Consider the following 23165-nt stretch of genomic DNA (forward strand, 5'->3'; position numbering starts at 1 on the left):
TAGGCAGTGTTCTACCACAGTAAGAAATCCTTAATAAAAGAGACTCGGTGCTTCCACTACAGCCCTCCTTCCAGGGTGGCTCTGAGTAATTATGCGGCATTTTCCTTGCTTCCCATTTGTTTGTTTGACTTCCTAAATGGTGGTGTTGCTTAGGCCAAAGCTTGGGTTCTGAGCTTAAAGGTGGTATTTTTAACTGTTTGCTCACAAATGTAATTCAAAATGGGGGTGAAGGGGGAGGTCGCTTATGGGTGCAGCTCAGCTTGTAGAAGCTCTGCCCTTCCCAGGTCTCGTAAGCTGGGGAGAGTCGAGTGAGACCAGCTTTTGGCTGGGAGTGCTTGGGGGAAGACCTGGCTGCAGCAGGCAGCGACGCTGGCGGTACTGGGAATGGGTCACATTCCCAGGATGCAGACGCAGGGCTCTCAAGCTCCACGCTTTTGACAAATTGCCACTTTAGTAATTGGGAAGGCAGCAGGTGAGCAGTGCAGACCACATCCCCAGCGTGCGCTTTCCTCTCAGGCTTCTGGACCTCTAGGTTATGCCACCCAATACGCTCTGGCCCCTGAAGCGCTTCTTAATATCATCTGCAATGCCCTTGCCTAGCTGCTTAAAAGCTGACTGCAATGTTAGATGTAATACCAAATCCTCTTTGTGCTGCCGAATCCTTTTTCCTCCACAAAGACCCCAGCTACTCACTGCTGACGATTTATTTGGCCTGTGCAGCCATAGAAATAGGCTACAGCTGTGCAAGGCGCTGATGGGGACGTCCTCTGTGCTCCTCAAAGCCTCGCCTGCCTTGGGCCCTAGTGCAGTGGGGAGATTGCTCCTCTCCCCCGCAGCATCTGCAAGCCCAAGCTGGGTGCAAGGCACTCGGGGTGCTAGTTCCCACCCTGCAAGGTGATGCTCGTTACCTAGTTGTAGCCTACTGTTTACTTTCTAACCAGAGCTAACACAGGCTTTTAATTTCCAGGTGTGCTGTTAAAATCTCAACACATACTCTGGATGACTAAGGATGCTTCCTCTGATTTACTCAAGTTCCCCCCCCCCTTTGCTCTCCCTTCCCTCTCCTTGCGTCAGCAGTGGGTATAATTTGTTTGCAGAGTTACAGGGTGTTTTATCTTTCTTTGGCCAGCCCCAAGTGGATGGGGGTTTGTTGAAGCCATGGCATTCTTGCTTTCTTAGAGCTGGCACGTGGGCGTTGGATTGTGTCATTCGTAGGAGGTGAACGTCAAAGGAAGTGGGATCAACTGCTGGAGGAGGTTTGTAAGCCAGGTACTTAATATTTGGTTTCCTGGAAAAGCAAGAAAAAAATAACAAAACAGGCAGCCTTTGTGTCTTTAGTTTTCCTGTGTAATCAGAATAACACAATACCTATACATGCTTAAGCGCAGTTTGGGTTGGGGTTTTTTTGCCTTGGTTTATTCAGGATGGAGAACTACTGTATTTCCCTTTAAATAGTTTCACATGTTGTGGTGGATTCTGTTGAATGTTTATTCCAGTAATACAAATAACTTGTGTTCCGTAAGTGCCCTCGCAAATAATGTGATTTATTATCAGGTACATTATGTTGTCTTTTTATTTGATGTAAAATGGTCTCTTAGAGTTAAAATTAGACAGAAGAGCCACTTGAGACTATTTTGTTCATCTCCAAATGTTTTTTCAGGAGTGCATTAGTCTGAAGTATTTCACGGGCAAAATACTGAGTTATTTTGGGGGAAGAAAAATGATCTACAAAAGAGAAGTATAGCTACTTATTTTTACAGTAGTTTTATGGTAATTGCTATTTTATTTGACATATATAGATACTGAGCTAGATACTGCTCTACTAGGAATATTTCTTTCTCCTAAACTGCTCTAGGTAGTAGATACCTTTTGTAGTCCTTGTTCAGGCCAGGCTTAAAAATTAACAAGAGAAAGGATTTTTTTAAAGGTTACCTGTGTCCTGTCTTATGGATTAGGCAAAAGGACCATATTTTTTCATTATGCTGTTTTTTCTTAAACCTTTGTCTATTTAATCTAAGTGCAAGACGCTTATTCTAGCTGTCTGTGCTTTTGAAAAATCTCTGTGCCCTAACACATGTTTTCCCATTGTATCACTGGTGGGGGCCAGGCGTGTCTGAGATGGGTGCAATCTGAATGTTTTTAGATAAACCCCTCTGAGTAAAGCAGCTTTTTCCTTCTTGTACGGCCTCCGATTTACACAGCTTTCTTGGCATTTAACCCTATGCTTGTTTTCCCATTGCTATCAAAAGGGACCTGTAGGTCAGGAGGAAGGAAAGCTCAGTCAGCTGATGGTAAAGTGTCCGTGGGAGGACTTGTCTGCAATTGCTGGAAACACAGTCCCTCCCTCCGACTTCAGCAAAGTATTCTGGTGTAAATTCATCGATCTCCTTGATTTATTCCTGATTTACACAACAGTAAGCAGTAAGTAAGTAAGCAAGCAAGCACAACAGTAAGTTAAGTAGCAGTGGGCCTTAAATATTTATCTGGTTTATTTTTAGCATGCCAATTGCAGCTATTTATATAGCAAGGAAGCAGTGATACAAATCTGACTGGATTCCTCCGCTTTGAATCTGCAATAGAGAGGCAGTATTTTTTTTTTTTTTGACCATGAGCTCTTATTTATTATGTTAAATTTGCTCTGATTAATATGTTATAGACTTAATTTTTCAAGGGCCTCTTAACCCCCACTTTTAAGCATAAGGGATCTTGTTACTTATCTAAAGGAGCATTGATGCAGCCTAAGAGCAGCTGTGAGATTGCGCTGCGGTGCTGTGCAAGCACTAGTACCTTACATGGATTTATCCTTGAGGAAAGGTCCCAAAATTGTGAGGAGGCTCCTCGGTAGAGCACACAATGTGAAAAGAGCCGGTACTCTTTAATAACATCTAGTACAGCGAAAAGAAAAAGCACATTTATGGATGGTTATTTGCTTACTAATAAAATCCTAGAATAAAATGTATTCTCCTATGAGAGGCTTTTGCTGGATATAGGACAGGCAGATGGGGGTACTGCTGTGAGCGAGCCCGTATCTATGCCAGTGTGGCGGGGAAGGACATTCCCTCTGAGAAGATGTGTGAAGGGCAAACCAGGCTGGTGGATGGAGATGCTGGAAAATTGCGTGTGGTTGTACGTGCTGGCTCAGAAATTAGCATTTTTGGCTCTTAGGCCACTAGTTTATACGTGGCTCAGCTTAGTAGTTGCCAAAATCTATTACTTTCTTTCAGTTACGGATGGTCTGTGGTAAATAGATTGGTGATCCTAGCACAGTCTTTAGTTGGCAAATAACCACATCACAAAAGCCAAGCCCTACCACTAACGTTGGCATCCCGACGGATAGGTCTCAGACACGTACCCAGGACTTCACTGGCAGCTGAACCGCTCTCACCCCTGAGAGACAGGCAGGTCATCAGCTTGCAGGACCAGTTGTCTTGCTGCATCCCTCCTGTGGAGAAACAGAGGACTTTAAAACATCATTCCATATTTGATTTAAAAAACAAATGTGGAGAGCCTGGGAAGGAAAGAGAGCTAATAGATAAAGTCAGCCCCTGTGTCTGCTACGAGAAGCCACAGGAGGCTCTTACTTTGTAAAGAGGCCATGGGAACAATGTCTTGTTTATGGACAAGTGCATGTGTGTCTGTCTTGTGCTTTCAGCTTTACCTTCATATTAGCTATTGTTGCTTGTTACTACATTTATACAGTAGCCTCCAGTAATTGTTTTGGGATTTGACAAAGCACTCTTGGAAAAATGAATTGCTAGCAGTGTTAAACAAATGTGAAAAGAATTATTCTCTTTACGATGGTTCTTGAAATGAAATTTTAGCCCTGATGTGCTCAACTACCTTCATGATTAATCTCTGTGTTGTCAGAGGAGCCTGTCAAGCTCTTTTAGGTCAAGGGATGCTGTTTTGTATTAAGAAGATTGTGATAATGTCTTCCAATTACTTTGTAATCACACTTTTGCATGAATGCCATTGCAGTTGCTGGTGTGCCATTACACCAGTTGGGGAAGATCAAGGACTTTTGATCAGCCAGGTGCGTGTTTGGTAAGCACCTCTTCCAAACCGGGCCTGTCCACAAGCCAGTAACGGGGTTAAACTGGCTCAAAACCTAGTCCTTTATGTTGACGCTCTGAGCTTGAGTTATTTGTTAATAGCCAGTTGTTTTGTGGAAACCTTCTTGTGAGGCTTCACGTGAGAAAATGGTCCCCAGAATCTTTAAAGAGAGGTGGTAGCCTGCCTTAACGAAGGTAAGGAGGACAGGGGAATTCAAGGGACCTGCTGCCTTAGCCCCGCAGGGTGCGGACATTGCCCGGCACGGTGCCGAGGAGAGCCCCGGTGCCGTGGCAGGGCCAGCCCTGCTCGTGTTTGAAATGGTTGTCGCGGGCTTTAACCAAGTAAGCGGTGAGAAAGACAGGGCAGCCTAAGCCGCCCGCCGGCGTGAAGGCCCGGGAAGGACGGTCCCTCTCACAGCTCTGGGGTGCAACACAAAGGTAGCCTGTGGCTCTCTGCTGCCGTTCCGCTGTGAAGCTTTTGGGTGTCTTGCCGCATCCTGCTTTCTGCTACGCGCGTGCTCTGGCTGGTCCGGCTCAGGCTGGCGGCTGTTAGCACACCCGTAGCCAAGCACTTCCAAACTACCTGAAACTTCTCCTTGCTTTCTCCCAGAGCCTGTCCGGTCTGGGTTGCTGACACTTTTTTTTTTGCAGTCTGGCATTGCTCACCCATGCACCGCTGTACCCCTTCACTCCACGCCCACGTGAAATCCACTGGTGTGCAATTCCTGTTACCAGCAACGTATGCCAGCTTGGCATGCACCCCCTCCCTTCCCAGCACGCCTGGCATTTTTAAATTTCTGCTTTTCCTGCTTTCAGATGCAGTGCTCCTTCGTTGTAAAGTTTCCATGCATCTCCAGACAGGCTGCTTAATGACTTTTTCTTCCTTATCAACTCAGAATTTTTTGACTGCTCATTTGTCCTATCTAAATGTAAACATGGGAGAGACTAAGAAATAAGTGCTATTGAATGATTAGGCAGAGATACGCCAGTAGCTTTGCTTGATTAATGGATTTCCATTGTACATGGACATTGTACATTTCCATTGTACGTAGGCAGCTTTCCAGTGCCTTTCCCTAAAACAAGGTAATTTGCTTAAAGGGCTATCTTTTGTAAAATACTGATAAGCAAGAGATACTTGGTGCCTGTGTGAACGTTTAGGTAGGGAGAGCCAGGATGTACAGTCATTTTGCCCTTGCTAGTCACAGCCGCTCCTGCAGGCACCTGAGGAATGCAGGATGTGCCCCAAATAGGTCTTTACAAATATTCCCCGCTGCAGTCATTTCAGCCTTTTCCTGGCATTTGTATTAGCTCTTGCTGACAACAAAAGGATTTTCGTGACGGTGACTGCAGCAGAGTACAAATGCTTTTTTTCTTTTCCCCTTTCATGCCAGCTGGAAAGCGAAGGTGAAGGCTTGCTATACTGACTCAGATGAAAGGTTGAACAAGCCTGGGCTCCTGTCTCTGGCAGTGACCAGAGAAGCTTCAGGAGAGTTGAAGAACAAAACAAGCATAAAGTAATACTTTTCCCCACTGCATCCTCCTCACAAAATGAGTGTTTCCAGCTCGGCATCTATTCTAAGATAAGAAAGAATAACTTAAAGACATGGGGTGGTGAGGTGAGGAGAGAGGCGTTCCCTTCAAAGTACGAGCAGGGTTTAGTTTTCTGATCCGGTGCCAAATGCAACAGAGGTGCTTGCCAAATGCCCTTGCAATGTGACTTGTCCTGGGGCTTTACAGCATTGCACCTCGCTGTCTGCTCCCTCCTGTTCTGCTTCTGCTGGAGTCGGCGGGGTCCCTCTGATGCCGAGGCTGCTGCCCAGCCCGTGCGAAAATCCTGCTGCCCCTGGCTGTGGGGCACATCTCGGCAGCGTAAAATGCCAGGAGAGCCCTGTCCGTGCCGTTAGCAGGGCAAGCTGTTAGCGAGAGCTGTAATTTCTTCTTGGCTAGTTGAGACTGGGGAAGGACATGTACGCTGTGCAGGGAGACAGCCTGTTTCACAGTACTGTGTCATTTCCCACAGCACCCGTGGATTGAGATCACTTCTGAAAGTCAGGGTAGATGCTGGGCTGGTCCCTGTGGTTCCTACCATCTACTCCTGACCAACCTTCTATCGTACTCCCGTTTCGTCGACGTGTGGAGCCACGTTCAGTCTGGTTACAAATCTGCTAAAGGTTGTGGCATCAGTACCGTGCTCCTCTGAGGCACTGGTGCCTGGACAGTCCCACCTCAGGATTAGGCCTGCTGAACTAAGTATATGTTTACTGCAGAAAGTGCACGAGAGATGGAGGCAGAAGAGTGACTCCAGTTTGAAAGCCAAAACTCCATGAGATGCCAGGTTTTTTGACTGCACAGTGCTCTTCTAGCCTTTCCAGTTGTATAATGCAGGTGTTAAAGCGAAGGGATATTTTATATGTCTGTCCATTTTGATGTCAAAGGGTTGAAGTTAACTGTCTGACTTGGACATTTTCTTTCACTCCTGAAAAAAACTTTTTAAGCTTTTAATCTCAAAAGCAGCATGGTCTGGAAGCATCAGCTTTTCTTCTGTGTCATGAAACCTCAAGTCTGAATTCCCAGAACTGTTTTTCCAAAGGAAAGTGTCCATAGGCAGGTGTTATTTGCCAGCTCATTCAGACCTTTGGCAGCTCCTAGCTCCGAGCAAGTTTCCTCGGTGCGGAGACGCGCTGCAGAACTGGTAAGCTGGCAAACACCATTCCCTGCTTCAAAGAAGTTACAAGTACCAAACACACCAGGGGATCCTGCCAGCTCCATAAGCCAAACAGACTGCAGTCTAAGGAGGTCAGAAACAACTTGGACATACCTGGAAATACTCATGAAACACTTGAGCCTCATCGCTGTTGCTCAAGGTGTCTAGTAGCTCTGCAAACATTCGAATGATGTCTGAGCCAGGCAGATGTGGCTTCGGCAGCTTGGATGCCCAAAAAACCTCAGCAGGCTAATATCACACAGCTAACGCTTGTCCGTTTCTTAATTTGTTCGTATCTACGTCTCTATAGCCCTTGTGTAGGGAGAGAAGATCCTGGCTTTTCCAGGTACGCGGATGCAGAAAGGACAGGAATAAACACATCCATGGTTGTGTTCAAAGGCGGAGAAAAAGCAGTGCCCGCTGGCATCGGGCCGGGAGAGGCTCAGAAACATTCTCCTCGCAGGCGGGTCACTGCCGCCAGTGGCACAGCTCTGCTCCTGCCCTTCCCGTCCACCCTGCCCGCCATCGGCAACAGCATCTTCCCGCCCAAGATGCCCTTGCTCTCTGAATTGATCTGGCGTGGCCGTGGGACGCCTTTAGAAGAATGTTAATTTTGGAGAAAGACAGGGTACAGCCACTTTTGAGAATCAGGCACTTTTAAAGCATCTCTAAGCGACCAAAACTTGCAATGCTCAAAATCATTGGCCAATGTTATGTAGGCATATATTGCTCTGTAAATGTTTCCCGTTGTTGGTTTTACTTCCTAGCTGTGCGTTCAAGCCGGGTGTTATGCTAGTTTCTTTTGCTGCGAGTCACAGCACCGCAGCCTTGAGAGAGACCATTGCTATGTCCACTGAAAATCGAGGCTTCAAACCTTTGAAGAAGAATAGTGGCAATCGGAAGGTTGCAAAGGGGTTACCTACTGTATGTAGAAACTAGCAGCCAGGGGAAATAGCAACGGGGAGACTGCACAGGAGCAATGGCTAAGAGCGTTCCTCGGCCCCTTCCAGCTGAAGGGTGGAACGCACGTAGGCTCGCTGCACTCCCTTTATTTGAAGGATAATTAAGCTTTGAAGGCTTACCTAAATGGCTACGGTGCGGTTAGGATGCTCAGAAAGGGAGGCCAGTGCTGAGATGCCCCCACCACTCAGGGTTTCCACGGTTGTGCTGCAGCTGGGACCAGCTTTCAGCAGGCATCTGCGCCAGCCGCTGCCGCTCTTGTTCTGAGCACTCATAAATAGAATTTCCTCCCTCGTGAGAAATACTGATGAGATAACATAAATTGTTTTGGTGATTTTGATGCAGAGCAATGGTATTATAGATACCATGCTGTTATTCATTTAGTAGTATTCATTTTCAGGATGGCTAACAGGTAGCCAGCGCAAACCTCACCATGCATTGCTCGGTGCTCCTCAGAAGCAGAGGTTCTCTGGACAGAGTTTCTTGCTCCCTGATGCTGCAGTACACCGTGCTCTTTCCAGTGCAAAGGCAGCATTCCTCCTCTGTCCTGTACTGGCATCTGCAGGAAAGGAAATCTTCAGTTCCAGGCTGAAATAATTCCTCTTCTGTGGTAGCTGTATGCTTTCAGTGCATTGGGAGCAGAACATCAGACTAGAACCAGGCCTTCGGCTTAACTGGCTTTAGAAGTGTGGTTGTTATCACTAACCACGTTTTTTTAACAACCACGGGGAAGCTGAACACCACCTTGTCAAATGAGTTATTTCACATTTTAAGACTTGTGCTTTTACAACTGGTTCTCTGTAAGTGTCGCACCCTGAAATTGGGCTTACCGGTATTGTGTGGGGCATGGCACACGCACCTGCAGAACCACATCTGACTTTTGGTGCTTTTTGTTACCGCAAGTGTCGGTGTCATACCTGAAATGAAACGATGCTTGTAACAAAGCCAGGCAAACCTCCTTCTGACGTCCTCGGTCCTATTATCAGCACTGCTGGAAGAGGCATTGGAGCATCCTGAAGGAGCCAGCTGGGGCAGAGGAAAGGCGATGCCAGGACTAGGCAGGGTGAGGGTGAGACAATGCAGTACCACCGTGGGCGGGATGTAAGTGAGCTGGGCCTAAGGAGTCTTGGTTCGGCTGCCAGTCCTCTCAAGCGAGGCTTGACTACAAAATTGTGAACCTCAGGCAGCTAGGAACTGTGATTTCTTGCTTAAAGCTGGTATATTCCCTGCCACAGAAACTGCATTAACTCCTTTAGTGACAGTTTGTAGCACAAATCCTGGCTGTTTAATTGGATTTATCATGGCTATTGGGAGCATAAATGTGTTTACAGATTTGTTGTGAAAGCTTTTTTGTGTGTTTTTCTCATAGCAAGTCAACTTCCATGTGGTGCAATTATGTTCAAGATGTTCCCTGTAGCACTGGAGTAATGTCAGATTATACTGTGTGTGCATGTTGTTCTTCAAAAGGATTTTATCTGAGGCACGATGCGCCGTGTCGGAAGGAGAAAGGGAGCTTAGTCTTTTATTAAGAAAGGCATGCAAAGCTTAAAACACAAGAAATTCTGTCCAATTCTGTTGTCTTATTATAGAGAAATGCTTGTCTCTCTCTACTGAAAAGTGGAACTTTTTCCCCATTAACTTCCTTCCTGCTCCATCCAGCTCTGCCAGAACTAAGTCTATCCATCTGCAGCTTGCCACTTTTGTGCTGCAGCCTTTTCAGCGCTGAAAGGTTGAAGCAAACACAGTGAGACATTTCAGAGACAAGAGTCTAGGGGGGAGGAAAAAAAAAAAAAGAGGTGACTTTCATTTGGTTTGGAAAGTTTCTTAGTTTTCGTTTAGTTTGTCATCCTGTATAGTTTGGCCTAGAAACTTGCAGCGCGTTTGATGCAGTTGTACAGAAGCCCTGCGGGAAGCCTGCTCGCGTTCCCAGCCGAGGGGATGCTGCGTCAGATGTCGGGGGCTACAGCAAAGCTGTGCTAGGGATGAAGCTGGCCCCTAATGCTCGCTGTCAAATTTTTCTTTTTTTTTTTTTAAATTAACTTGGGTAACAATGCAATTTAACAATGCCATTTCCTGCCTGATGGCAGTTAAGATATTAAATGTCACATCTGCCTAATATTTTAATTCTTAACTATGACAAGTTTTCCCAGCACTTCTAAAAGAGACAGTTGTGATATGTTTCATTCCCTGCTGAATGATAGTCAGAAACCCAAATTTGTTCTGTAACCCATTATTATTATTACTAATTGTTGTTATTAGTAAGCCTTGTAGAGGAGTTACTCGGAACAGCAGCACAACAGTTCTCCCCGCCGTGGGAAAGGTCAGAATTTTCAGATGCCACCATTTGGAGCCTGTAACCTATTACTCTGTGTGTCGGTTGCAGGTTTTCTTTTTCAGAGTCGCGCTGAAGGACAATTTCCAGGGACACGCCTCTGCTCTCTCTTGCTGCCTCTTTAGTCCGTCCCCTCCTTACAATGCCTCTCTTTCCAAGGGAAAGCTGCCGAGCCCTTGGCTGAGGTTGGCAATGCAGTGAACAATGCAGGCGTTTGAAAACCAGAAAGCTCAAAACTCGTGTTCCTGTGACCAGAGAGATGGACGGAAAGATCAAAGAAGAGGACGCACAACTTGAGAGGGCGTAGCGGGCTCTGGCATCTTACGAAGCGAACAGAAGACGGGCTCGGTGCCCGTGATGCACAGAGCATCGCTGTTGCAACAGATAGAATATCTGTGCCGCAAAAATGCGTATAGAAAGGCACGGGGAGCTTGCGGCTGTGCTTAGTCTGCCTCTCATCAAGGAGGTCCTGGCAATTACCTGCCTTTCTGTCATAAGTGCTAATGAGGTGAGGGAGCGGGAGAAAGGACAGAAGTAGATTGAAGCTAAGTAGAAGGGAAAATCCATATGGCAATTGCTTGCTAAAAATGAAGGTGAGGAATCTCCGGCAGTCAGATTTCTGGTGGCCCCATGCAGATTCATGCCAGCTGAGAGTCTGGCCCTGGAAACTGAGAGTGGGGCTGAGCTGGGAGCAGACTAACTCTGTGTACAGGCTTCAGGTAATATTTCTCATTGGCTTAGTAAACCCAGATCTGCAGATCTACTTTGCTGATTGAAAATTTGGCCTTGATTTAAGAAAAAAAAAAAAAAAAAATAGCCTGCCTGAAGCCCTGTGCAGGTATGTAAGAATGTACCCAAGAATGTAGAAACACACCTTTGCGGGCTTAATCAGGTAGATATTTGCCAAATTTTCCAGAACAGTTTGTACGTCCAGAAGAAAATCACCAGTCAAAAGCACAAAGTATACTTTACGGAAGCTCAGTGTCCAGGCCATTTTACAGAATTCAGGTTTTTACTCTGCTTCAATCTGGTTAAAAAGCCTGAAAGATGAGCCATTTTTAAGTATTTCACAAGACTCGTGAGTCATGCAAAACCCTATCATGTTCTTCCCTCTGGTTGAAATCACAGCAGTTACAAATGGTAAAAGAGCTATTAAATCACAGATAAAGAATGCTGCATGATGGGTTGGTAATAACAAATAAATAACCCCCCCTAGTTTTTCTTCTCGTTTATAACTCCCTGGGCATGAATTCAACAGGTAAGAGCGAAGTATCGCAGCTCACCCTCAAAAAGGAGTGGCATGCAGCTGTATCCCTTGGAGAGTCGCTATTCCTTCTCTTGGTTTCTTTACTGCTCCAGGCAAACAGAGATTTTAATACCACTCCTTTATCTAGCACGGTTAATTTCCCCACCCTGTACCAGCTCAGCTTCTCCGGCAGGCATGTTGGGGGATGGTGGACCCAAGCTTTCATCTGCTCCCAAGTCTTCGGCTAACAAAATTGCCCGTTTGTGATCCCACAGAACCTGCTCTGCGCCCAGATCGCTCTGGGCAGGCAGGTAAGAGGTGGCAGCGTCTCCGTATACTCGGCTCTACCAGTGCTGCTACTTCTGTAGTGTTAGGATACCTGTATCCCCTAGATATTTTTATTACTAGAATAAATCCTGCCTGGAACTACTGCTGGGATCTGTGGGTAAGTGCTGGACTGGCCTTTCAACTTCTTTTTCTGTGCTTATTTCTTATTCCACTGTAATTGTTGAAATCCTTCTCCTTTTAGTTTCTTTCCCCTGAAATGCTGTGGTCAGACTTCCCAGACGTTGTGTTCTTTGTTGGCCAGGAATTTCTAAAGACCAAGAAGGAACGGAAGGAAAGCGCTAGGCAGGGGGTCTTACGTGACCATAAGCCGTAAGAGCGTTTAGTCAGAGGGAGAGTCCTCACTTTCTATTTCAGTCACATTTTTTGAGCACATATTGGAGGTCAGAAATTACATTTGGCAGAAATGAAAGTAAATTCAAATAATAGGAAAAATGTGCCATTTTTTGCCAGTATTTTGTGGAGGAAAAAAAAAAAGAGGGGAAAATTATTTTTCATTGCTTACATGGTTGAAATCTATATGATTAAACTGGTTTTTAGCTGAGGAAAAATAGCATAGTTCAGTGACTTTGTTTGTGGCACAGAGAGGAATATTTCTGCTTCTCAACAAACCTGAAATGTTCTTGCTGTTAAATAGATTTCTAATGACTTCTCCTTGCTACTTTCTTAATTTTCACATTTTTTCTTTCCCACAGTCACTTCATCCTCTCTCTAACCAGTTCTTGCTGGAGAAAAAAAGAATAAAGACAAGAAGCCCAAGTCGCCGTAAGTTAGAACCGTGCACAGTGTTTTCAGTGACATCCCGCAGAGCTAGATCATTGCCGCCAGCCAGGGAACCCCAAACCCTGGTCCTCAGTTACGTGGTGGGGAGAAAGCAGTGCTCGCCGAGCATGGCTGCTGTGGTCCTCTTCCAGCATCTTACAGTGGTTGATCTAGAGCCTAATCCACTTCTCCATGCAATGCAAGGGGAGACGGTTAGCAGCAACCTTCGGGCATTCAGCTTCTTCCTTATTCCCCGCCACTGTGTAGGACCTGACATCTGATATTCCCTTTAGCAGTACATGTGAAAGGTCAATAACACCCCTGAAACGTCCTTCCATGTAAAATTAAATGTGTCCTGCTTTCAGATGGTTGCAAAATTCCACACGTTGTAATAAACTGAGATAGTAATTTATTGTAAAATGCCTTGAACTGCTCATTCCCACAAAAAAATTTAATCTGTTGTCAAAAACATCTGACTGTGTAACATCTCGAGTGCTCTGTTTCTTGTGGAGTAACACCAGACGTACTTCCCCCTGCTCCGGCAGGCAGTGGGTCTAGTGAGCGATGGTAATGTCTTGTATAGTGAGGATGCTGATGTCAGACTTCTGAAAACAGATACAAAGATGTATTGCTTTTAAAAAATCAACTCAAGGTAAATACCTAGCATGTAAAATTTTAATCCAAATGATTAAAGTTTAGCAAGATCAAAGCATCTCAAAACAGGGTTTCATTATGGGAAATGTTAGGTAAGAGATGAAGCTCTCAGCCCTGCTAGTACTCATCACCTTAAGATGGATCAGCACCTTAAGAAGATCATATCTTGCTCTGTCTTTGAAAAGCTGGCAGCTAATTTTGAAAACAAAAAGGCCTGTACAGCAATTACTGGCGTGAACCTTGCAGCTATCCACGTATTACTCAAAGGTGGCCATGTCTTTTCTGCTTTGTTTCTTAGCAAACCCCTGGGAAGAGGTTCTGCATGTATTTCAGTTGTGTTCAATACCTGTATGTGACCTTTCTCACTGATGTCAAACTTGCACAGAGGAAAGCAAGCCGCAGGCTTTGGTTTTGTCTGTTTGTTGCTAAAGCCTGGCCTCACGTGTCTGTGTTGGCCACCAGCTACTTTCTGACAGATCACAAGGCTAGTCTTTGTTCCAGTTCGTCCAGCTGTCACTGGTGTTATGAGGTACCACCACCTGGATCATGTAGCAGGAGAAGACAAATCTTGCTGCTCTACCTCAAGGAAGCAGCTAGAAGAAGAACATGGTGGGACTCCTTACTCTAGATCCAGTGGAAGTGGCCATGAGACTGGTCACAGCTGTCGGAGCTGGTGATGCTCCAGCTGATGCATGCTTCCAGCTGTCTCGGAGGGGTTTGCTTTGACACAAGGACGTGAGGTGACCGGCTGTCTTTGTGGATTAGAGGAAGAAAAGTTGTGGTTTCTTTGTGTGTCAGTAGCACCAGGATTTCCCAAGCATGGGTCAGAACCCCGTTGTGCTGGATCCCATTGACAAGACAACCCCAGTTTTAGGAGATGGGAGTATGCTGTGTGGATTCAGACGGTGGGGGCCAGTTGGATGAACAGATACAGAGTTTAGCAGAAAAAATAAAATCCCCCTTTCCTAAGGAGAGTGACTTGTAGGCGTTGTGGCAGGACTGCCTTAAAAGACAGCAAGATGCCAGTTTTATACCTTTGGACAGATGTTTTGGCACCTGAAGAGCACTCTCTCTGAAATGCAAAATGCATGTTTCTTGGTTATTGTGCAGTGGATTTTCCCTGTGCTGGCTGGTCACCATGGCACTGGACTGGGAAAGCTGCAGATCAAAAGCTTTACGGAGCTGTACAGCTGAAATGTTTCTGCTTTCATCGTCCATTAAAAAAAAAATCTAAATGGAAGATGAGAACGTGCCCGCTTTAAGTTCAGATGCAAGCAATTATGGGACCAGGCAATAGCAAGGTACTTTCTCAAAGAAGAGTAGATGGTTGGGCCGCTTCAGGAAAGCTGCGGCAAACAGGTCATTCAAAAGTAACTTTTTGAGGCTATGGGAAGTGGGTGAAAAGAAATAGCTAATGAAAAGGGGAAAACACTGATGAAAGGAAGTGTTTTATCTGATATCAGAACTGTTGGCTTTCATTCTGATCCTGTTGTTTTTTTTCTGTATATAGCTTTTAGAGTGCCCTTAAGTCTTCTCAAAAGGTTATTACTTTTCCAGTGGCATTAGAAAGGCTGAAATGATATTTGCAATGAGGGTAAGTGACTCTCTTGAGGTTTTGGCACCTACAGCTCCAGATTAACTGGAAATGCAGGCATTTAGTAAATCTGAAAATCAGTGCCTCTCGGCCCTGCACGCTCCACAGGAGCCAACCGAAGTTTTGTGAGTAGACCAGAGCAGGAACGCAGTATATGCCACACAAAGGACACATATCTGGAAAAATTAAGCCACCCAGAATGAATGCCAGCACATAAGGTGATGGCCTCTGTTCTTTTTGTCCAGACTATCTCACCCACGGAAGGACTACCCAGGGTAGCCCTGCTGCTGGTTACACCGATGGGAACAGCAAGGCTTCCCTTTCTGGTATTAGTTTTGGCTGACCAGAGGTGTAATTCTTACAAATTTCTCTAAGTTAAAATCACCTCAGGTTTCCAGTTCCCGAAGTAAGAGAGTTCCGTTCGAGGTCTGGAGTAGATTAAAGCAGTGACCGCTAACCCAGAACTGGTTCTTGAGATGCTCCACCAGCAGGGAGATGGCTTCAGCCACGACAAGGTGACAGGCCGGGGTGGACCTGGCAATCGAAAACCAGCGCAGGGGGCAAAGGGATAACACCAGCGAGGTGGGTGTATGTACACCCTCCCATACGCGGCACATCTGTATCTCTATTGTACTGAAACGTTCCCGGCCTTGCCAGCAGTCACTAACTCGCTGTTTCCCTTCCAGAAAGAAAATCCTTGACAGACTTGAAGTGATGAGTAACAACTCCACTTTCTCCCATTCCAGCTGCCACACAGGCACGTACGTTGGTCCCTCGGTGGCCCAGCAAACTTGCACGTCTTAACCTTTTCCTCTCGTCCCACGTCTGCCCTATCACTTATCTGTTGCGGTATGGCGAGGTCTTCTTCTCTCAGCAGGCACTGCAATTGTTTTTACGAGAAGAAAGAAAACGCTGAAGCAGTGGTACGCGTCTAGGGAAAATGTCGGCGCTCAAACCCGAGTCTTGCTTTTCCCTCTGAGTTGTCAGTGCTGGATCCTCTGCCCTTCCTCACAAGTGGGTTTGAGGAGGTGGTTGTTTTGGCTGGAATTGGAGAGGCACAGGTGGTACCACCAGCTGTAAATTGGAGGAGGCACTTCCTGATTATGACCACTGCCTACGCGCAGATCATTGCCAAGAGAGGAGCTGGAAGGCGCAGAAGCCTTCTCCTTACTTGGAAAAAGGGCCTGCAGGATACTCATCGCTCCCCTCTCCCGCAGGCTTTCACCTGTAGGCTTCGGGCTTCTTCGCAAGCGCTTGGCTTCCCAAAACGCTGCGATGTGAATAACCCTCAGCCGTCATTGAGAGAGGGACGAAGTGAAGCACCGAGTATTCAAATTCACGCGTCTCGCATTGAGGCACCCAGGCCTGTATAAAGGCACTGGGAGCTCAGGAGATGCAAGCGCACGGCGCGTTTGAAAGCCAGCTTACTCTTTTTAAGGGACTTCGGCGTGGATTCAGATGTCTGAAAACAAGTGGTGAAGAACTCCTTGATCTCTGCAAGGTCAAGATTTTGCCCTCCAGCTTTAAATGTCAGTGGCGAGAGGCTTGTACCAAGCCGCAGAGCAAGCACGCGCTGGGCTCTCCTGGGAGGGGTTTGGGATGTTGCTCCGGGGGGGTGGTTTTGGCGGGCACTGCTGGCTACCTGCGTAGGCAGGACCGTCCTGGTCTCAACTGCGAGCGCCCACCACCATTTGCAGTTACATATTTTTATTGCCAGGTTACAATTCTTTAATTATTGTCCGGTGCTCGTGTCTCCATCTTCTCATCATAAAGGAGACCTCTGTTGCTGGGCCTGGCTTGCCTTGTCTTCAGGAAATTTAGGGTGCCTTGTCTCCTCGTTTGCTGAAAGCTTTCCCTGGGATGATCCCTTGGCCTGATGCCACCTCATGGTCTTGGTTTTCATCTTGTGTCCTAAACGTGGGTCCGCTGCACGGCACGCAGCAAGCGAGGACGAGGCGTCAGAGGATTAACCCACCACCGCGTGCTCCTCGCCCACGCACACGAGGAGAGAGCCAGATTAAAAGATTAAAGTTACAAACTGAAAACCCCCTCGGGCTACTGATGAGATCTGAGCGCCTGGCTGCGAAGCCAAACTCCCACTCCGGAGGTGCAGTGCCGCGCGCGCTGTCGCTCATGCCGGAGCTGCCGGCTCCCGGCATCCCCTCCTGCTGCCGGCTCCAGCTATTTTTACAGACGGAGAATTAAATAATAAAGCAGTTTTGCCCTGAAGGAGGGCCCTGAGCAATGCCTCGGCAATACCCGGGGACCGAGGGGGATGCTTTTGCGCTCCCCCTCGTTGCACTCCTGAGCTTTTGGGGTGTTTGCAGCCTCCACTGGTGCCTCGTTCGCTCGTGTTGTGGCCGCCGGATTGCTTCGGCTGGGATGAGGGCCAGGGTTGGCACAGGAGAGGTGGCAATCGGTAGCCACTGATGGTGGTAACCACACAGGGAGGGTTGCGAGTCCTTTGATGCTTTCCTGTCCCTTCATAGAGGTCTCATACAAGCCTCGCCCTAGCAAACCTGCTGCTAGATATGCTGGCAGTTAGTGTATTTTCTCGCTTCACCCCCCCCCCCATGTGTCTTCATGAGGACTGGGCAAAGAATGGCCTTTTTGGTTTTATGGCTGAAAGGCAGGGAAGTAAAACTGTGTCCCAAACCACAAGCACTATTGCCGTGCCTGTGTCTGTATTTTTTTTTTATTTGACCAAAGCAGTGAGTCTGAGCCAAGATGATGATTCCATCATCATCACAATACTTGGCATACTGAGCTCTCAAAAGGAATTTTTCCCTGATTTTTTTTTTTTTTGAATTTTTATTTTTTGTTGTTGTTGCTGCTGTTTTTACGGTTTTGGGTGCTTTTTATCAGAAACAGGCCGTTTCAAAGCAAAAAGTTCAGCCCTGCTATTTTGAAAACGCTGAAATGGTATATTTTGACATCTCAGCAGTTGCTCCTCTTCCTCCTCCCTGTGCTTTTCAGCTGCAGGCTGAACCTGTGAAGATGTTCACTTCCTCCAGGGCTCCACGTCTCCTCACATTTCCCAGCTATCGGATGTTTTGCCTAGCTCTTCCCAAGCGCTTAGGTGACACCGGCGTGCAGCGAGCACCAGTACCTCCTCGCCCTGGCAAGGAACGGTGTGGCGGTGCGTGTGGCGGCCACGCAGTCGCTAGTTTGGCTATCAGCTGCCCGTCGTGCAGCCCTTCCCCGCCTTCGGCTGTAGAAGCGTGCGTCGCTCGGGCCGGTGCCTCAAGGGAGGACGGCAGCAGGACCTGTGTTTCCCAAGGGGCGGCTAAATACCGGGCACGGCTAAAATACCGCGCAGGCACAACTCTAAAATGGAGTAATTTCCAGGTTCGTGCCTGTTTTGATGAAGGCTAAATGAGACGTTTTAGCAAAGTCTTGTTTTATGACCCGTGTGCTTGCACCTGTCTTTGGGATGAATCTGTATCCTCTAACTGATTATAACTAGCGCACTATTTTATTTACATAGGATTAATCTAATTCAAATGACTAGATGAAATTCTTTGATCTTCAGGGTACAAGAGGTGAGATTATGGTGATTTTAAACAGTTGCTCCTGGCCATAAAATCTATTCATTTGAAAATCAATAGAAAGATATCACTTGCTGCGTTGATGAGATAATTTCCTCTGCTACTCAGCCCTGACCCTGTTCTCCTGGTTTTCACCCTCCTGTCAAGTTTAAATGCCTTTTTTTCTGGAAGCTCCGCTCCTCTCCATCCTGCACAGCCTCGGGGCGGGGGGGGGGTACTGTCCTTTTCATTTGAAGCCACTTTCTGATTTACGTGCACTCTTCTTCAAAACTCTTTTCCCAACCATGTATTCAGTCAGGTGTTGTAGCTGCCAAAAATACATCCCGCTCCATATTTGTTCTTTGTTGCATTGGATGAATTTATAGGTATAGTGTTTTGCAGACTGTAAACTTTCTGGGGCATGGTCTCTAACAAGTGCTGTCGTCTGCTCGGCAAGGCCTGCCCCTTGCACAACTGTATGAATATTTATGATGCTGAATAATAATCCTTGCCTCTGACCCGGCACTCTTCATCAGCAGATCTAGAATTGCTTCACTGAGGAAGCAGTCGAATCATTATCCTCATTTCCCGATGGGGAAACTGAGGTGCTGCAAGGTGAAATAACTTGTCCGACGTCGGCAGAGGAGAGCTAGAAAGGGAGTGCGGCCGTCTCTGGCCCTGGCCGCGCGGTCCAGCCACTAGACCCTGCAGCCTCCTCAATGACAGCTAATAAAATTTGTGTTTATGCAATGCATTTTTCTCTTCTCCATTAACAGAGAAAAATTCGAGAGTCTTCTTCACGGGCATTAACAGCCTCCCTGAAAAATTCGTTTCAGCGTGCATCTTCAGCAGTACTTCTGCGTGTGGTGCACCCCAGCTGGCAGCTGTGACCTCCTAGAAGGAGGCAGGCTGGGGCGAGGGGGAGAGGTGGCACCTACGCCCCTGTGCTCCGCTCCTCCTCCTCCTCCTCCTCCTCCGCTCCTCCGTTCCTCCGTGGCAGTCGGGGAGGCTGGGGACCGACCACGGAGCCGTTCTGCGTGGAGCTCCTCGGGGAGCTGTACCAGCTGCTGTGTTGGCAGCCTTGGAGTTGCCTCTGGGTCTGCCTTGCCGTCTTGTCTCCGTGAATATAATTGCTCGCTGCCGATTTATTTTTTTTTTTTCTTTCCCTTTGATTCTGTGGCACTCGTATCCTACTCAGATTCCTCGTCAATCTTGCAATCTGGGGAGTCTGAGGAAATAGAGAACTGATCATCTGCAGATTTCTTCTGTATATTATGAAAGTGTCCCTATGCCATGTGTGATTCCAATCTTTTTTTGTTTAATCAGAACATCAGAGAGCCAGACTGTACCGGCGAGGTCTGTGCGCTGAGCGGGGAAGGAAGGAGCCGCTCCTGCAGGGATGCTCCCGGCTCTGTAGAGGTGACAGCACATCTATCGCTTCCCCCTTTCTAACCCCGTGCTTTACCTCCCCACGCCCCGCACTGCTCAGCCGTGCTAATTTTCTGTGGCAGAGCACGTTCTCTCTCTCGCAGGGCCTGCTGGGGCAGGGCTGCTTGAATAGCAATGGCTACGGGGAGTCCTTGAGGAGCAGCAGAACACGTCTGCCTGGAAACCTGCACGGGCTGCGGACGAGCCCGTTTCTCGTTCTTTGGAGGTCTTGAGGAACCAAATCACTTCATGGAATTGGCCAGACTTTTAATGATATCCACCCAGGTACCTTAGCACGGTGGTAGAGAAAGCATGTGAAGAAGGTTGGGTGGGTTTATTTGGGAGCAAGGGTGTGCGTGCTCTTTGTGCATTACACTGAACATTCACCACAAGCTTTTCAGCACTCTGTAGGGCCTGGGTCATGAAGAAGATCAGACCAGATAGCCCTCACGCTAGGTAAGGGTCTTAAAATTGGGCATTTGTTCCCTCGCTTGCAAGCATTTCAGGAAAGAAGGGAGGTCTGAAATAGAGGTGGTTTTCCGAGTTGAAGTTCTGCTACCTCCGCCATTGGATCCACCTGATTTATTTACTTCCTTACCATTACAATTTCTTGCTTTCACCTACCCACTCGCAGTACACTACAACCATTTCAAAATCAAAATATAAAAGCATGAAAACAGCTATAAAATTACCAGAACTCTTTCCACCGCTCCCTTCCCGTTTGCGCAGGGCAGACATCTTCTGAAGGAGACTTTTACCTCCGGATGTCAGGACGTTTGGGAGAAGGATCAGACTCGGCGCTGGTTTGTCCTCTGTCAGATGTAAGCGAAAGCAGTACCTGGGCAGGAAAGCATTTGAATTTTAATGATAGGACAATGCTAAAAAACACTATAAAAACACTTCCATGCTTTTTGCTGGGGAAGTCTCAATTTGTCTCATCGGCTGCCTCTGGCTTTTTGCCCGGCGTTCTCAGATCTGCTGGTGAAGGGAGACAGCAGAGCACGTTTGTCCTATTCCTCTTCCCCAGCGCGAGATGCCAGACTGGAGCAGATACGCCACCGTTCCTGGTCTAAGCGTGCCACAGAGGGGGCTACAAGGGCTACTCGGCCCTCTCCTACGTCTGCCCTGATACATTCAGTAGCCCAGGACGGGGCTGAGTTACACCTCATTCGCTGGCAGCCGTCAGAAGCACAGGTAAGCGCTGTGAGCGTCTCTGCAAATCCACTGGAACGCTCCCGAAGCAGTGATGTGAGTCTCTCTAGGGTAGGCACGCACGGTTCCAGGTGTGCAGGCTCTCTGCCCCAGTCCCAGCACGGGATTGCACTGGGTGGACTTCAGAGGTGTCCTGGGAACGTCTTGCAGGAGAAGGGATTTGCATCGAGCATCCCTGGTGAAAATTTGACGCCCCACCTCGACGTGCACCGTCCCTGCTCCTTTTCCCCGTACAAGTGGCTGCATTTCTGTTGCACTGTATGCATGGCATACAAAGCATTTAGGATGAGAAGTCTATAGAAGTGTGATACTAATAATATTTTACAGCTTTAATTACCATGATTGTAGTGCCTAAAGGCGTATGCAAAACCATTTTGAGTGGGAGGAGAGAAGGCAGCGCTGTGAACATTTTTGTGGTTTTGCTGGGCAATGCGCAATTGAGTTTTCTCATGGGAACCACAGCGTGCCAGGGAGAAGAGCTGCCTCTGCCTCCTCATCTGCTCCGTCGGGATACTGGATCACACCCCAAAGTCAAGGAGACAACCACAGTCACTCTGGTTTCAGGCAAAAGCTGGCCTGACCCTGCCTCTGCTTTGCAGAGGGGCTCCAGGTGCAGGTGCTGCCCGTTTCTGCAGGCGACAGGTATTTTTCCTCCGGCAACATCCCTTCTGTACAATCAGCGGCAGTTTCGCCTGCGGGATGATTTTAGGATTGGGTAATTGCTGATTTGTGGCATGGATTTGCCAGCAGCCTCAAGAGCAGCGTGCCCGTTTCTCGGTCAGGGTATGCAATGCAGACGGAGCCCTCGCTCCCGCCGGCCGCCCACCCGTCCGTGCCACGTGTACGTGGGCAGGGGGAGAGGCGAGGGGACGGACAGAGGGGCCTTGTGCGGCTGGGCGAGCCCTCCAGCGCTGGCCTCCCAGCGCCCTTCCCCACGGGGGGCTGCACGGCCCTGCCAGCAGGCCTAGCGCAAAGCGACTAGCTCGATGGTCACGACTAATTGAGATATAGGAAAATAGCCCACGCAGGAATGCAGGTTTTTAGAGTTTAGGTGTTGCAAAGTAAAAACGATGTGAAAGAAAGATGCTTGCATTTGCCTAGCTACAGAACGCAGTCCTGCATCTTTAGAAGACTTTTTTTAAACTCTGCTCCTAGATCATCTATTAATCTTTAGAGGGATTTATGTAGTTTCCGTGACAGTGATTTGCCATGGGTTCATTATTAAGATGCTACAAAGCCGGTAGCCTTCTATTTGAAAAACTGCCAGAGAAATTCAATTTTTATCTGGACGTGGTTACCAAAGAGTCAGTCCGTGACTCAGCTTCCCGGCTGGCCGGTCCCTGCTCAGACGAACAGCCGCGAGTTATAACGAAGCCTTCCAATAGCCAAGGTATTGATGGGAAGGCAACGAAAGCTGGAAGGAAACCCTGTGTGAAGGGTATTCCCGGCTATGGGAAGAGTCGCACGCTGCCTACGCAACAAGCATATTTTATTAAGGCTTTTTTTTTCCCCTCGCTCTCTAATTTGCCCTCCCTCCCCCCCTTTAATCCTTTTTCTATAGTTATCTGCACTAAATATGATTTACCTTATTAAAAGCTCATATTTTAATCAGTTCTCCATCAGTTAAATAAATACATGGTGTCATTTCTCCTCACTTGATTTGACACTTGGTATTTGGTACAGATTTTTGTACGTCTGTATTTTGCACAGACTTAAAAACCTAAAATAAGAAATTCTAATGAAATCCCAGTCTCTTAAAACAGGGACCAAGTTAAACCCTCGCCTCACCAGGACTCCCGCGAGGAGCACGAATGCGATCTCCCATCGCTGTATTACGTGTTGTACATCAGGTTTTTGCAAAGAAGAAGAATCCCCCGCCGGGTAATTGAACGGCAATGGAGATTGCTCATGAGGCTGCAGAGGGAGAGCCTCGCCATCGCCGCCCGAAGCACCCCGAGCTGTCGCCGTTAGCTGGTATCGCTGCTACGCCCCAGCAGAATGGAAGGCAGCTTACCGAGTAGGGGTTCAGGCGGGCAAAAAGGAAGATCGACACCGCTTCTGCCCGGTATTTTGAGTTCTGCCTCAAAATAGCGAGCAGACAGGCACCTCGCAGGCTGCGGTGCACCGTCGTCTCACCTACCGCCCCTCCTCGCCAGCCGTGAGGATGTCCTTCCTTCTGGGGACACTTCCCGAAGCGCCGGAGCGGGGCCGCGCTGGGAGGGGCGGGGGGGGCAGCTGTCCCGCGCGGGGCGGTTCACGACTGTCAGGTGGGGACACGGGGCTGCGGCCGCGGAGCCCCCTTCCCCACGCACCGCCCGCCGCATCAGCGACTGGACCGATTCCCAGGGC

At 47.8% G+C, this 23165-nt stretch overlaps 1 long non-coding RNA gene across 1 annotated transcript; it reads left to right on the forward strand.

The window, feature by feature from the left end:
• The first annotated feature begins 19499 nt into the window (after positions 1 to 19499).
• Positions 19500 to 20460, forward strand: LOC142414704 (uncharacterized). Its single transcript, XR_012777162.1, has 3 exons — positions 19500 to 19595; positions 19709 to 19889; positions 20334 to 20460. It is a non-coding gene; the product is annotated as an uncharacterized LOC142414704 (long non-coding RNA).
• Positions 20461 to 23165: the final 2705 nt, after the last annotated feature.

This window comes from Mycteria americana, chromosome 9 (assembly GCF_035582795.1).
Source record: "Mycteria americana isolate JAX WOST 10 ecotype Jacksonville Zoo and Gardens chromosome 9, USCA_MyAme_1.0, whole genome shotgun sequence".
NCBI classification, from domain to species: Eukaryota; Metazoa; Chordata; class Aves; order Ciconiiformes; family Ciconiidae; genus Mycteria; species Mycteria americana.